Source organism: Spermophilus citellus, assembly GCF_964194105.1.
Source record: "Spermophilus citellus genome assembly, chromosome: 5".
Lineage (NCBI taxonomy): Eukaryota > Metazoa > Chordata > Mammalia > Rodentia > Sciuridae > Spermophilus > Spermophilus citellus.
The window spans coordinates 29,488,529-29,504,553 of NC_138186.1; positions in this window are offsets into that span (position 1 = coordinate 29,488,529).

Genomic DNA, 16,025 nt, shown 5'->3' on the forward strand with positions numbered 1-16,025 from the left:
TAATTTTTGGAAGCTTGGCATCCCGTTTCCATGTAAGTGTTTCTCGCCAGTCACTGCTAAGGGCTACATCAAGAGGAAACAAAACATAGAGACAGACCTTGAAACTACTTTATTGTGTCAAGTTTCAAGAAGCTAGCACAAACCGTGTTGGATTTAGAGTTCCAAATACATCTATCAATATAGGAGAAAATAGAGTGAAACCTAAAAATTCAAACTGTTACTGGAAATGAACGCTTCAACATAGAAGGACGAAGTTGCGGGAACCTAGTCGCCTTAGTGTACTGATCATTACCTGAAAGTATCATCCAGTTTGGGTGAAAAAATATTTGCTGAGATTTCTGGAGATTCGTAATTTTTGGAAGCTTGGCAACCCCTTTCCATGAAAGTGTTTCTCGCCAGTCACTGCTAAGGGCTACATCAAGAGGAAACAAAACATAGAGACAGAACGTGAAACTACTTTATTGTGTCAAGTTTCAAGAAGCTAGCACAAACCGTGTTGTATTTAGAGTTCCAAATACATCTATCAATATAGGAGAAAACAGAATGAAACCTAAAAATTCAAACTGTTACTGGAAATGAACGCTTCAACATAGAAGAACGAAATTTGGTGAACCAAGTGGGTTTAGTGTTCTGATCATTACCTGAAAGTATCATCCAGTTTGGGTGAAAAAATATTTGCTGAGATTTCTGGAGATTCGTAATTTTTGGAAGCTTGGCAACCCCTTTCCATGGAAGTGTTTCTCGCCAGTCACTGCTTAGGGCTACATCAAGAGGAAACAAAACATAGAGATAGAACGTGAAACTATATTATTGTGTCAAGTTTCAAGAAGCTAGCACAAACCGTGTTGGATTTAGAGTTCCAAATACATCTATCAATATAGGAGAAAACAGAGTGAAACCTAAAAATTCAAACTGTTACTGGAAAAGAACGCTTCAACATAGAAGAATGAAATTTGGTGAACCAAGTGGGCTTAGTGTTCTGATCATTACCTGAAAGGATGATCCAGTTTGTGTGAAAAAAATATTTGCTGTGATTACTGGAGATTCGTAATTTTTGGAAGCTTGGCAACCCGTTTCCATGAAAGTGTTTCTCGCCAGTCACTGCTAAGGGCTACATCAAGAGGAAACAAAACATAGAGACAGAACGTGAAACTACTTTATTGTGTCAAGTTTCAAGAAGCTAGCACAAACCGTGTTGGATTTAGAGTTCCAAATACATCTATCAATATAGGAGAAAACAAAATGAAACCTAAAAATTCAAACTGTTACTGGAAACGAACGCTTCAACATAGAAGAATGAAATTTGGGGAACCAAGTCAGCTTAGTGTACTGATCATTACGTGAAAGTATCATCTAGTTTGGGTGAAAAAATATTTGCTGAGATTTCTGGAGATTCGTAATTTTTGGACGCTTGGCAACCCCTTTCCATGAAATTGTTTCTCGCCAGTCACTGCTAAGGGCTACATCAAGAGGAAACAAAACATAGAGACAGAACGTGAAACTACTTTATTGTGTCAAGTTTCAAGAAGCTAGCACAAACCGTGTTGTATTTAGATTTCCAAATACATCTATCAATATAGGAGAAAACAGAATGAAACCTAAAAATTCATACTGTTACTGGAAATGAACGCTTCCACATAGAAGAACGAAATTTGGTGAACCAAGTGGGTTTAGTGTTCTGATCATTACCTGAAAGTATCATCCAGTTTGGGTGAAAAAATATTTGCTGAGATATCTGGAGATTCGTAATTTTTGGAAGCTTGGCAACCCCTTTCCATGGAAGTGTTTCTCGCCAGTCACTGCTTAGGGCTACATCAAGAGGAAACAAAACATAGAGATAGAACGTGAAACTACATTATTGTGTCAAGTTTCAAGAAGCAAGCACAAACCGTGTTGGATTTAGAGTTCCAAATACATCTATCAATATAGGAGAAAACAGAGTGAAACCTAAAAATTCAAACTGTTACTGGAAATGAACGCTTCAACATAGAAGAACGAAATTTGGTGAACCAAGTGGGCTTAGTGTTCTGATCATTACCTGAAAGGATGATCCAGTTTGTGTGAAAAAATATTTGCTGAGATTTCTGGAGATTCGTAATTTTTGGAAGCTTGGCAACCCGTTTCCATGAAAGTGTTTCTCGAGAGTCACTGCTAAGGGCTACATCAAGAGGAAACAAAACATAGAGACAGAACGTGAAACTACTTTATTGTTTCAAGTTTCAAGAAGCTAGCACAAACCGTGTTGGATTTGGAGTTCCAAATACATCTATCAATATAGGAGAAAACAGAATGAAACCTAAAAATTCAAACTGTTACTGGAAATGAACGCTTCAACATAGAAGGACGAAGTTTCGGGAACCAAGTCGCCTTAGTGTACTGATCATTACCTAAAACTATCATCAAGTTTGGGTGAAAAAATATTTGCTGAGATTTCTGGAGATTCGTAATTTTTCGAAGCTTGGCAACCCCTTTCAATGGAAGTGTTTCTCGCCAGTCACTGCTTAGGGCTACATCAAGAGGAAACAAAACATAGAGATAGAACGTGAAACTACATTATTGTGTCAAGTTTCAAGAAGCTAGCACAAACCGTGTTGGATTTAGAGTTCCAAATACATCTATCAATATAGGAGAAAACAGAGTGAAACCTAAAATTCAAACTGTTACTGGAAAAGAACGCTTCAACATAGAAGAAAGAAATTTGGTGAACCAAGTGGGCTTAGTGTTCTGATCATTACCTGAAAGGATCATCCAGTTTGTGTGAAAAAAATATTTGCTGAGATTTCTGGAGATTCGTAATTTTTGGAAGCTTGGCATCCCGTTTCCATGAAAGTGTTTCTCGCCAGTCACTGCTAAGGGCTACATCAAGAGGAAACAAAACATAGAGATAGAACGTGAAACTACATTATTGTGTCAAGTTTCAAGAAGCTAGCACAAACCGGGTTGGATTTAGAGTTCCAAATGCATCTATCAATATAGGAGAAAACAGAGTGAAACCTAAAAATTCAAACGGTTACTGGAAACGAACGCTTCAACATAGAAGAACGAAATTTGGTGAACCAAGTCAGCTTATTGTACTGATCATTACCTGAAAGTATCATCCAGTTTGGGTGAAAAAATATTTGCTGAGATTTCTGGAGATTCGTAATTTTTGGACGCTTGGCAACCCCTTTATATGGAAGTGTTTCTCGCCAGTCACTGCTTAGGGCTACATCAAGAGGAAACAAAACATAGAGATAGAACGTGAAACTACATTATTGTGTCAAGTTTCAAGAAGCTAGCACAAACCGTGTTGCATTTAGAGTTCCAAATACATCTATCAATATAGGAGAAAACAGAGTGAAACCTAAAAATTCAAACTGTTACTGGAAAAGAACGCTTCAACATAGAAGAACGAAATTTGGTGAACCAAGTGGGCTTAGTGTTTTGATCATTACCTGAAAGGATCATCCAGTTTGTGTGAAAAAAATATTTGCTGAGATTTCTGGAGATTCGTAATTTTTGGAAGCTTGGCAACCCGTTTCCATGAAAGTGTTTCTCGCCAGTCACTGCTAAGGGCTACATCAAGAGGAAACAAAACATAGAGACAGAACGTGAAACTACTTTATTGTGTCAAGTTTGAAGAAGCTAGCACAAACCGTGTTGGATTTAGAGTTCCAAATACATCTATCAATATAGGATAAAACAGTGAAACCTAAAAATTCAAACTGTTACTGGAAACGAACGCTTCAACATAGAAGAATGAAATTTGGTGAACCATGTGGGCTTAGTGTTCTGATCATTACCTGAAAGGATCATCCAGTTTGGGTGAAAAAATATTTGCTGAGATTTCTGGAGATTCGTAATTTTTGGAAGCTTGGCAACCCCTTTCCATGAAAGTGTTTCTCGCCAGTCACTGCTAAGGGCTACATCAAGAGGAAACAAAACATAGAGACAGACCTTGAAACTACTTTATTGTGTCAAGTTTCAAGAAGCTAGCACAAACCGTGTTGTATTTAGAGTTCCAAATACATCTATCAATATAGGAGAAAACAGAGTGAAACCTAAAAATTCAAACTGTTACTGGAAACGAACGCTTCAACATAGAAGAATGAAATTTGGGGAACCAAGTCAGCTTTGTGTACTGATCATTACCTGAAAGTATCATCCAGTTTGGGTTAAAAAATATTTGCTGAGATTTCTGGAGTTTCGTAATTTTTGGACGCGTGGCAACCCCTTTATATGGAAGTGTTTCTCGCCATTCACTGCTTAAGGCTACATCAAGAGGAAACAAAACATAGAGATAGAACGTGAAACTACATTATTGTGTCAAGTTTCAAGAAGCTAGCACAAACCGTGTTGGATTTAGAGTTCCAAATACATCTATCAATATAGGAGAAAATAGAGTGAAACCTAAAAATTCAAACTGTTACTGGAAATGAACGCTTCAACATAGAAGGACGAAGTTGCGGGAACCAAGTCGCCTTAGTGTACTGATCATTACCTGAAAGTATCATCCAGTTTGGGTGAAAAAATATTTGCTGAGATTTCTGGAGATTCGTAATTTTTGGAAGCTTGGCAACCCCTTTCCATGAAAGTGTTTCTCGCCAGTCACTGCTAAGGGCTACATCAAGAGGAAACAAAACATAGAGACAGAACGTGAAACTACTTTATTGTGTCAAGTTTCAAGAAGCTAGCACAAACCGTGTTGTATTTAGAGTTCCAAATACATCTATCAATATAGGAGAAAACAGAATGAAACCTAAAAATTCAAACTGTTACTGGAAATGAACGCTTCAACATAGAAGAACGAAATTTGGTGAACCAAGTGGGTTTAGTGTTCTGATCATTACCTGAAAGTATCATCCAGTTTGGGTGAAAAAATATTTGCTGAGATTTCTGGAGATTCGTAATTTTTGGAAGCTTGGCAACCCCTTTCCATGGAAGTGTTTCTCGCCAGTCACTGCTTAGGGCTACATCAAGAGGAAACAAAACATAGAGATAGAACGTGAAACTATATTATTGTGTCAAGTTTCAAGAAGCTAGCACAAACCGTGTTGGATTTAGAGTTCCAAATACATCTATCAATATAGGAGAAAACAGAGTGAAACCTAAAAATTCAAACTGTTACTGGAAAAGAACGCTTCAACATAGAAGAATGAAATTTGGTGAACCAAGTGGGCTTAGTGTTCTGATCATTACCTGAAAGGATGATCCAGTTTGTGTGAAAAAAATATTTGCTGTGATTACTGGAGATTCGTAATTTTTGGAAGCTTGGCAACCCGTTTCCATGAAAGTGTTTCTCGCCAGTCACTGCTAAGGGCTACATCAAGAGGAAACAAAACATAGAGACAGAACGTGAAACTACTTTATTGTGTCAAGTTTCAAGAAGCTAGCACAAACCGTGTTGGATTTAGAGTTCCAAATACATCTATCAATATAGGAGAAAACAAAATGAAACCTAAAAATTCAAACTGTTACTGGAAACGAACGCTTCAACATAGAAGAATGAAATTTGGGGAACCAAGTCAGCTTAGTGTACTGATCATTACCTGAAAGTATCATCTAGTTTGGGTGAAAAAATATTTGCTGAGATTTCTGGAGATTCGTAATTTTTGGACGCTTGGCAACCCCTTTCCATGAAATTGTTTCTCGCCAGTCACTGCTAAGGGCTACATCAAGAGGAAACAAAACATAGAGATAGAACGTGAAACTACATTATTGTGTCAAGTTTCAAGAAGCTAGCACAAACCGTGTTGGATTTAGAGTTCCAAATACATCTATCAATATAGGAGAAAACAGAGTGAAACCTAAAATTCAAACTGTTAATGGAAATGAACGCTTCAACATAGAAGAACGAAATTTGGTGAACCAAGTGGGCTTAGTGTTCTGATCATTACCTGAAAGGATGATCCAGTTTGTGTGAAAAAATATTTGCTGAGATTTCTGAAGATTCCTAATTTTTGGAAGCTTGGCAACCCGTTTCCATGAAAGTATTTCTCGCCAGTCACTGCTAAGGGCTACATCAAGAGGAAACAAAACATAGAGACAGAACCTGAAACTACTTTATTGTGTCAAGTTTCAAGAAGCTAGCACAAACCGTGTTGGATTTAGAGTTCCAAATACATCTATCAATATAGGAGAAAACAGAATGAAACCTAAAAATTCAAACTGTTACTGGAAATGAACGCTTCAACATAGAAGAACGAAGTTTCGGGAACCAAGTCGCCTTAGTGTACTGATCATTACCTGAAACTATCATCAAGTTTGGGTGAAAAAATATTTGCTGAGATTTCTGGAGATTCATAATTTTTGGAAGCTTGGCAACCCCTTTCAATGGAAGTGTTTCTCGCCAGTCACTGCTTAGGGCTACATCAAGAGGAAACAAAACATAGAGATAGAACGTGAAACTACATTATTGTGTCAAGTTTCAAGAAGCTAGCACAAACCGTGTTGGATTTAGAGTTCCAAATACATCTATCAATATAGGAGAAAACAGAGTGAAACCTAAAATTCAAACTGTTACTGGAAAAGAACGCTTCATCATAGAAGAACGAAATTTGGTGAACCAAGTGGGCTTAGTGTTCTGATCATTACCTGAAAGGATCATCCAGTTTGTGTGAAAAAAATATTTGCTGAGATTTCTGGAGATTCGTAATTTTTGGAAGCTTGGCATCCCGTTTCCATGTAAGTGTTTCTCGCCAGTCACTGCTAAGGGCTACATCAAGAGGAAACAAAACATAGAGACAGAACTTGAAACTACTTTATTGTGTCAAGTTTCAAGAAGCTAGCACAAACCGTGTTGTATTTAGAGTTCCAAATACATCTATCAATATAGGAGAAAACAGAGTGAAACCTAAAAATTCAAACTGTTACTGGAAACGAACGCTTCAACATAGAAGAATGAAATTTGGGGAACCAAGTCAGCTTTGTGTACTGATCATTACCTGAAAGTATCATCCAGTTTGGGTTAAAAAATATTTGCTGAGATTTCTGGAGATTCGTAATTTTTGGACGCGTGGCAACCCCTTTATATGGAAGTGTTTCTCGCGATTCACTGCTTAGGGCTACATCAAGAGGAAACAAAACATAGAGATAGAACGTGAAACTACATTATTGTGTCAAGTTTCAAGAAGCTAGCACAAACCGTGTTGGATTTAGAGTTCCAAATACATCTATCAATATAGGAGAAAATAGAGTGAAACCTAAAAATTCAAACTGTTACTGGAAATGAACGCTTCAACATAGAAGGACGAAGTTGCGGGAACCAAGTCGCCTTAGTGTACTGATCATTACCTGAAAGTATCATCAAGTTTGGGTGAAAAAATATTTGCTGAGATTTCTGGAGATTCGTAATTTTTGGAAGCTTGGCAACCCCTTTCCATGAAAGTGTTTCTCGCCAGTCACTGCTAAGGGCTACATCAAGAGGAAACAAAACATAGAGACAGAACGTGAAACTACTTTATTGTGTCAAGTTTCAAGAAGCTAGCACAAACCGTGTTGTATTTAGAGTTCCAAATACATCTATCAATATAGGAGAAAACAGAATGAAACCTAAAAATTCAAACTGTTACTGGAAATGAACGCTTCCATATAGAAGAACGAAATTTGGTGAACCAAGTGGGTTTAGTGTTCTGATCATTACCTGAAAGTATCATCCAGTTTGGGTGAAAAAATATTTGCTGAGATTTCTGGAGATTCGTAATTTTTGGAAGCTTGGCAACCCCTTTCCATGGAAGTGTTTCTCGCCAGTCACTGCTTAGGGCTACATCAAGAGGAAACAAAACATAGAGATAGAACGTGAAACTACATTATTGTGTCAAGTTTCAAGAAGCTAGCACAAACCGTGTTGGATTTAGAGTTCCAAATACATCTATCAATATAGGAGAAAACAGAGTGAAACCTAAAAATTCAAACTGTTACTGGAAATGAACGCTTCAACATAGAAGAACGAAATTTGGTGAACCAAGTGGGCTTAGTGTTCTGATCATTACCTGAAAGGATGATCCAGTTTGTGTGAAAAAATATTTGCTGAGATTTCTGGAGATTCGTAATTTTTGGAAGCTTGGCAACCCGTTTCCATGAAAGTGTTTCTCGAGAGTCACTGCTAAGGGCTACATCAAGAGGAAACAAAACATAGAGACAGAACGTGAAACTACTTTATTGTTTCAAGTTTCAAGAAGCTAGCACAAACCGTGTTGGATTTGGAGTTCCAAATACATCTATCAATATAGGAGAAAACAGAATGAAACCTAAAAATTCAAACTGTTACTGGAAATGAACGCTTCAACATAGAAGGACGAAGTTTCGGGAACCAAGTCGCCTTAGTGTACTGATCATTACCTAAAACTATCATCAAGTTTGGGTGAAAAAATATTTGCTGAGATTTCTGGAGATTCGTAATTTTTCGAAGCTTGGCAACCCCTTTCAATGGAAGTGTTTCTCGCCAGTCACTGCTTAGGGCTACATCAAGAGGAAACAAAACATAGAGATAGAACGTGAAACTACATTATTGTGTCAAGTTTCAAGAAGCTAGCACAAACCGTGTTGGATTTAGAGTTCCAAATACATCTATCAATATAGGAGAAAACAGAGTGAAACCTAAAATTCAAACTGTTACTGGAAAAGAACGCTTCAACATAGAAGAAAGAAATTTGGTGAACCAAGTGGGCTTAGTGTTCTGATCATTACCTGAAAGGATCATCCAGTTTGTGTGAAAAAAATATTTGCTGAGATTTCTGGAGATTCGTAATTTTTGGAAGCTTGGCATCCCGTTTCCATGAAAGTGTTTCTCGCCAGTCACTGCTAAGGGCTACATCAAGAGGAAACAAAACATAGAGATAGAACGTGAAACTACATTATTGTGTCAAGTTTCAAGAAGCTAGCACAAACCGGGTTGGATTTAGAGTTCCAAATACATCTATCAATATAGGAGAAAACAGAGTGAAACCTAAAAATTCAAACTGTTACTGGAAACGAACGCTTCAACATAGAAAAACGAAATTTGGTGAACCAAGTCAGCTTATTGTACTGATCATTACCTGAAAGTATCATCCAGTTTGGGTGAAAAAATATTTGCTGAGATTTCTGGAGATTCGTAATTTTTGGACGCTTGGCAACCCCTTTATATGGAAGTGTTTCTCGCCAGTCACTGCTTAGGGCTACATCAAGAGGAAACAAAACATAGAGATAGAACGTGAAACTACATTATTGTGTCAAGTTTCAAGAAGCTAGCACAAACCGTGTTGCATTTAGAGTTCCAAATACATCTATCAATATAGGAGAAAACAGAGTGAAACCTAAAAATTCAAACTGTTACTGGAAATGAACGCTTCAACATAGAAGAACGAAATTTGGTGAACCAAGTGGGCTTAGTGTTCTGATCATTACCTGAAAGGATGATCCAGTTTGTGTGAAAAAATATTTGCTGAGATTTCTGGAGATTCGTAATTTTTGGAAGCTTGGCAACCCGTTTCCATGAAAGTGTTTCTCGAGAGTCACTGCTAAGGGCTACATCAAGAGGAAACAAAACATAGAGACAGAACGTGAAACTACTTTATTGTTTCAAGTTTCAAGAAGCTAGCACAAACCGTGTTGGATTTAGAGTTCCAAATACATCTATCAATATAGGAGAAAACAGAATGAAACCTAAAAATTCAAACTGTTACTGGAAATGAACGCTTCAACATAGAAGGACGAAGTTTCGGGAACCAAGTCGCCTTAGTGTACTGATCATTACCTGAAACTATCATCAAGTTTGGGTGAAAAAATATTTGCTGAGATTTCTGGAGATTCGTAATTTTTGGAAGCTTGGCAACCCCTTTCAATGGAAGTGTTTCTCGCCAGTCACTGCTTAGGACTACATCAAGAGGAAACAAAACATAGAGATAGAACGTGAAACTACATTATTGTGTCAAGTTTCAAGAAGCTAGCACAAACCGTGTTGGATTTAGAGTTCCAAATACATCTATCAATATAGGAGAAAACAGAGTGAAACCTAAAATTCAAACTGTTACTGGAAAAGAACGCTTCAACATAGAAGAAAGAAATTTGGTGAACCAAGTGGGCTTAGTGTTCTGATCATTACCTGAAAGGATCATCCAGTTTGTGTGAAAAAAATATTTGCTGAGATTTCTGGAGATTCGTAATTTTTGGAAGCTTGGCATCCCGTTTCCATGAAAGTGTTTCTCGCCAGTCACTGCTAAGGGCTACATCAACAGGAAACAAAACATAGAGATAGAACGTGAAACTACATTATTGTGTCAAGTTTCAAGAAGCTAGCACAAACCGGGTTGGATTTAGAGTTCCAAATACATCTATCAATATAGGAGAAAACAGAGTGAAACCTAAAAATTCAAACTGTTACTGGAAACGAACGCTTCAACATAGAAGAACGAAATTTGGTGAACCAAGTCAGCTTATTGTACTGATCATTACCTGAAAGTATCATCCAGTTTGGGTGAAAAAATATTTGCTGAGATTTCTGGAGATTCGTAATTTTTGGACGCTTGGCAACCCCTTTATATGGAAGTGTTACTCGCCAGTCACTGCTTAGGGCTACATCAGGAGGAAACAAAACATAGAGATAGAACGTGAAACTACATTATTGTGTCAAGTTTCAAGAAGCTAGCACAAACCGTGTTGCATTTAGAGTTCCAAATACATCTATCAATATAGGAGAAAACAGAGTGAAACCTAAAAATTCAAACTGTTACTGGAAAAGAACGCTTCAACATAGAAGAATGAAATTTGGTGAACCAAGTGGGCTTAGTGTTCTGATCATTACCTGAAAGTATCATCCAGTTTGTGTGAAAAAAATATTTGCTGAGATTTCTGGAGATTCGTAATTTTTGGAAGCTTGGCAACCCGTTTCCATGAAAGTGTTTCTCGCCAGTCACTGCTAAGGGCTACATCAAGAGGAAACAAAACATAGAGACAGAACGTGAAACTACTTTATTGTGTCAAGTTTCAAGAAGCTAGCACAAACCGTGTTGGATTTAGAGTTCCAAATACATCTATCAATATAGGATAAAACAGTGAAACCTAAAAATTCAAACTGTTACTGGAAACGAACGCTTCAACATAGAAGAATGAAATTTGGTGAACCAAGTGGGCTTAGTGTTCTGATCATTACCGGAAAGGATCATCCAGTTTGGGTGAAAAAATATTTGCTGAGATTTCTGGAGATTCGTAATTTTTGGAAGCTTGGCAACCCCTTTCCATGAAAGTGTTTCTCGCCAGTCACTGCTTAGGGCTACATCAAGAGGAAACAAAACATAGAGACAGAACGTGAAACTACTTTATTGTGTCAAGTTTCAAGAAGCTAGCACAAACCGTGTTGGATTTAGAGTTCCAAATACATCTATCAATATAGGAGAAAACAGAATGAAACCTAAAAATTCAAACTGTTACTGGAAATGAACGCTTCAACATAGAAGAACGAAGTTTCGGGAACCAAGTCGCCTTAGTGTACTGATCATTACCTGAAACTATCATCAAGTTTGGGTGAAAAAATATTTGCTGAGATTTCTGGAGATTCGTAATTTTTGGAAGCTTGGCAACCCCTTTCAATGGAAGTGTTTCTCGCCAGTCACTGCTTAGGGCTACATCAAGAGGAAACAAAACATAGAGATAGAACGTGAAACTACATTATTGTGTCAAGTTTCAAGAAGCTAGCACAAACCGTGTTGGATTTAGAGTTCCAAATATATCTATCAATATAGGAGAAAACAGAGTGAAACCTAAAATTCAAACTGTTACTGGAAAAGAACGCTTCAACATAGAAGAACGAAATTTGGTGAACCAAGTGGCCTAGTGTTCTGATCATTACCTGAAAGGATCATCCAGTTTGTGTGAAAAAAATATTTGCTGAGATTTCTGGAGATTCGTAATTTTTGGACGCGTGGCAACCCCTTTATATGGAAGTGTTTCTCGCCATTCACTGCTTAGGGCTACATCAAGAGGAAACAAAACATAGAGATAGAACGTGAAACTACATTATTGTGTCAAGTTTCAAGAAGCTAGCACAAACCGTGTTGGATTTAGAGTTCCAAATACATCTATCAATATAGGAGAAAATAGAGTGAAACCTAAAAATTCAAACTGTTACTGGAAATGAACGCTTCAACATAGAAGGACGAAGTTGCGGGAACCAAGTCGCCTTAGTGTACTGATCATTACCTGAAAGTATCATCCAGTTTGGGTGAAAAAATATTTGCTGAGATTTCTGGAGATTCGTAATTTTTGGAAGCTTGGCAACCCCTTTCCATGAAAGTGTTTCTCGCCAGTCACTGCTAAGGGCTACATCAAGAGGAAACAAAACATAGAGACAGAACGTGAAACTACTTTATTGTGTCAAGTTTCAAGAAGCTAGCACAAACCGTGTTGTATTTAGAGTTCCAAATACATCTATCAATATAGGAGAAAACAGAATGAAACCTAAAAATTCAAACTGTTACTGGAAATGAACGCTTCAACATAGAAGAACGAAATTTGGTGAACCAAGTGGGTTTAGTGTTCTGATCATTACCTGAAAGTATCATCAAGTTTGGGTGAAAAAATATTTCCTGAGATTTCTGGAGATTCGTAATTTTTGGAAGCTTGGCAACCCCTTTCCATGGAAGTGTTTCTCGCCAGTCACTGCTTAGGGCTACATCAAGAGGAAACAAAACATAGAGATAGAACGTGAAACTATATTATTGTGTCAAGTTTCAAGAAGCTAGCACAAACCGTGTTGGATTTAGAGTTCCAAATACATCTATCAATATAGGAGAAAACAGAGTGAAACCTAAAAATTCAAACTGTTACTGGAAAAGAACGCTTCAACATAGAAGAATGAAATTTGGTGAACCAAGTGGGCTTAGTGTTCTGATCATTACCTGAAAGGATGATCCAGTTTGTTTGAAAAAAAATATTTGCTGTGATTACTGGAGATTCGTAATTTTTGGAAGCTTGGCAACCCGTTTCCATGAAAGTGTTTCTCGCCAGTCACTGCTAAGGGCTACATCAAGAGGAAACAAAACATAGAGACAGAACGTGAAACTACTTTATTGTGTCAAGTTTCAAGAAGCTAGCACAAACCGTGTTGTATTTAGAGTTCCAAATACATCTATCAATATAGGAGAAAACAAAATGAAACCTAAAAATTCAAACTGTTACTGGAAACGAACGCTTCAACATAGAAGAATGAAATTTGGGGAACCAAGTCAGCTTAGTGTACTGATCATTACCTGAAAGTATCATCTAGTTTGGGTGAAAAAATATTTGCTGAGATTTCTGGAGATTCGTAATTTTTGGACGCTTGGCAACCCCTTTCCATGAAATTGTTTCTCGCCAGTCACTGCTAAGGGCTACATCAAGAGGAAACAAAACATAGAGACAGAACGTGAAACTACTTTATTGTGTCAAGTTTCAAGAAGCTAGCACAAACCGTGTTGTATTTAGATTTCCAAATACATCTATCAATATAGGAGAAAACAGAATGAAACCTAAAAATTCATACTGTTACTGGAAATGAACGCTTCCACATAGAAGAACGAAATTTGGTGAACCAAGTGGGTTTAGTGTTCTGATCATTACCTGAAAGTATCATCCAGTTTGGGTGAAAAAATATTTGCTGAGATTTCTGGAGATTCGTAATTTTTGGAAGCTTGGCAACCCCTTTCCATGGAAGTGTTTCTCGCCGGTCACTGCTTAGGGCTACATCAAGAGGAAACAAAACATAGAGATAGAACGTGAAACTACATTATTGTGTCAAGTTTCAAGAAGCTAGCACAAACCGTGTTGGACTTAGAGTTCCAAATACATCTATCAATATAGGAGAAAACAGAGTGAAACCTAAAAATTCAAACTGTTACTGGAAATGAACGCTTCAACATAGAAGAACGAAATTTGGTGAACCAAGTGGGCTTAGTGTTCTGATCATTACCTGAAAGGATGATCCAGTTTGTGTGAAAAAATATTTGCTGAGATTTCTGGAGATTCGTAATTTTTGGAAGCTTGGCAACCCGTTTCCATGAAAGTGTTTCTCGAGAGTCACTGCTAAGGGCTACATCAAGAGGAAACAAAACATAGAGACAGAACGTGAAACTACTTTATTGTTTCAAGTTTCAAGAAGCTAGCACAAACCGTGTTGGATTTAGAGTTCCAAATACATCTATCAATATAGGAGAAAACAGAATGAAACCTAAAAATTCAAACTGTTACTGGAAATGAACGCTTCAACATAGAAGGACGAAGTTTCGGGAAACAAGTCGCCTTAGTGTACTGATCATTACCTGAAACTATCATCAAGTTTGGGTGAAAAAATATTTGCTGAGATTTCTGGAGATTCGTAATTTTTGGAAGCTTGGCAACCCCTTTCAATGGAAGTGTTTCTCGCCAGTCACTGCTTAGGACTACATCAAGAGGAAACAAAACATAGAGATAGAACGTGAAACTACATTATTGTGTCAAGTTTCAAGAAGCTAGCACAAACCGTGTTGGATTTAGAGTTCCAAATACATCTATCAATATAGGAGAAAACAGAGTGAAACCTAAAATTCAAACTGTTACTGGAAAAGAACGCTTCAACATAGAAGAAAGAAATTTGGTGAACCAAGTGGGCTTAGTGTTCTGATCATTACCTGAAAGGATCATCCAGTTTGTGTGAAAAAAATATTTGCTGAGATTTCTGGAGATTCGTAATTTTTGGAAGCTTGGCATCCCGTTTCCATGAAAGTGTTTCTCGCCAGTCACTGCTAAGGGCTACATCAACAGGAAACAAAACATAGAGATAGAACGTGAAACTACATTATTGTGTCAAGTTTCAAGAAGCTAGCACAAACCGGGTTGGATTTAGAGTTCCAAATACATCTATCAATATAGGAGAAAACAGAGTGAAACCTAAATTTCAAACTGTTACTGGAAACGAACGCTTCAACATAGAAGAACGAAATTTGGTGAACCAAGTCAGCTTATTGTACTGATCATTACCTGAAAGTATCATCCAGTTTGGGTGAAAAAATATTTGCTGAGATTTCTGGAGATTCGTAATTTTTGGACGCTTGGCAACCCCTTTATATGGAAGTGTTACTCGCCAGTCACTGCTTAGGGCTACATCAGGAGGAAACAAAACATAGAGATAGAACGTGAAACTACATTATTGTGTCAAGTTTCAAGAAGCTAGCACAAACCGTGTTGCATTTAGAGTTCCAAATACATCTATCAATATAGGAGAAAACAGAGTGAAACCTAAAAATTCAAACTGTTACTGGAAAAGAACGCTTCAACATAGAAGAATGAAATTTGGTGAACCAAGTGGGCTTAGTGTTCTGATCATTACCTGAAAGTATCATCCAGTTTGTGTGAAAAAAATATTTGCTGAGATTTCTGGAGATTCGTAATTTTTGGAAGCTTGGCAACCCGTTTCCATGAAAGTGTTTCTCGCCAGTCACTGCTAAGGGCTACATCAAGAGGAAACAAAACATAGAGACAGAACGTGAAACTACTTTATTGTGTCAAGTTTCAAGAAGCTAGCACAAACCGTGTTGGATTTAGAGTTCCAAATACATCTATCAATATAGGATAAAACAGTGAAACCTAAAAATTCAAACTGTTACTGGAAACGAACGCTTCAACATAGAAGAATGAAATTTGGTGAACCAAGTGGGCTTAGTGTTCTGATCATTACCGGAAAGGATCATCCAGTTTGGGTGAAAAAATATTTGCTGAGATTTCTGGAGATTCGTAATTTTTGGAAGCTTGGCAACCCCTTTCCATGAAAGTGTTTCTCGCCAGTCACTGCTTAGGGCTACATCAAGAGGAAACAAAACATAGAGACAGAACGTGAAACTACTTTATTGTGTCAAGTTTCAAGAAGCTAGCACAAACCGTGTTGGATTTAGAGTTCCAAATACATCTATCAATATAGGAGAAAACAGAATGAAACCTAAAAATTCAAACTGTTACTGGAAATGAACGCTTCAACATAGAAGAACGAAGTTTCGGGAACCAAGTCGCCTTAGTGTACTGATCATTACCTGAAACTATCATCAAGTTTGGGTGAAAAA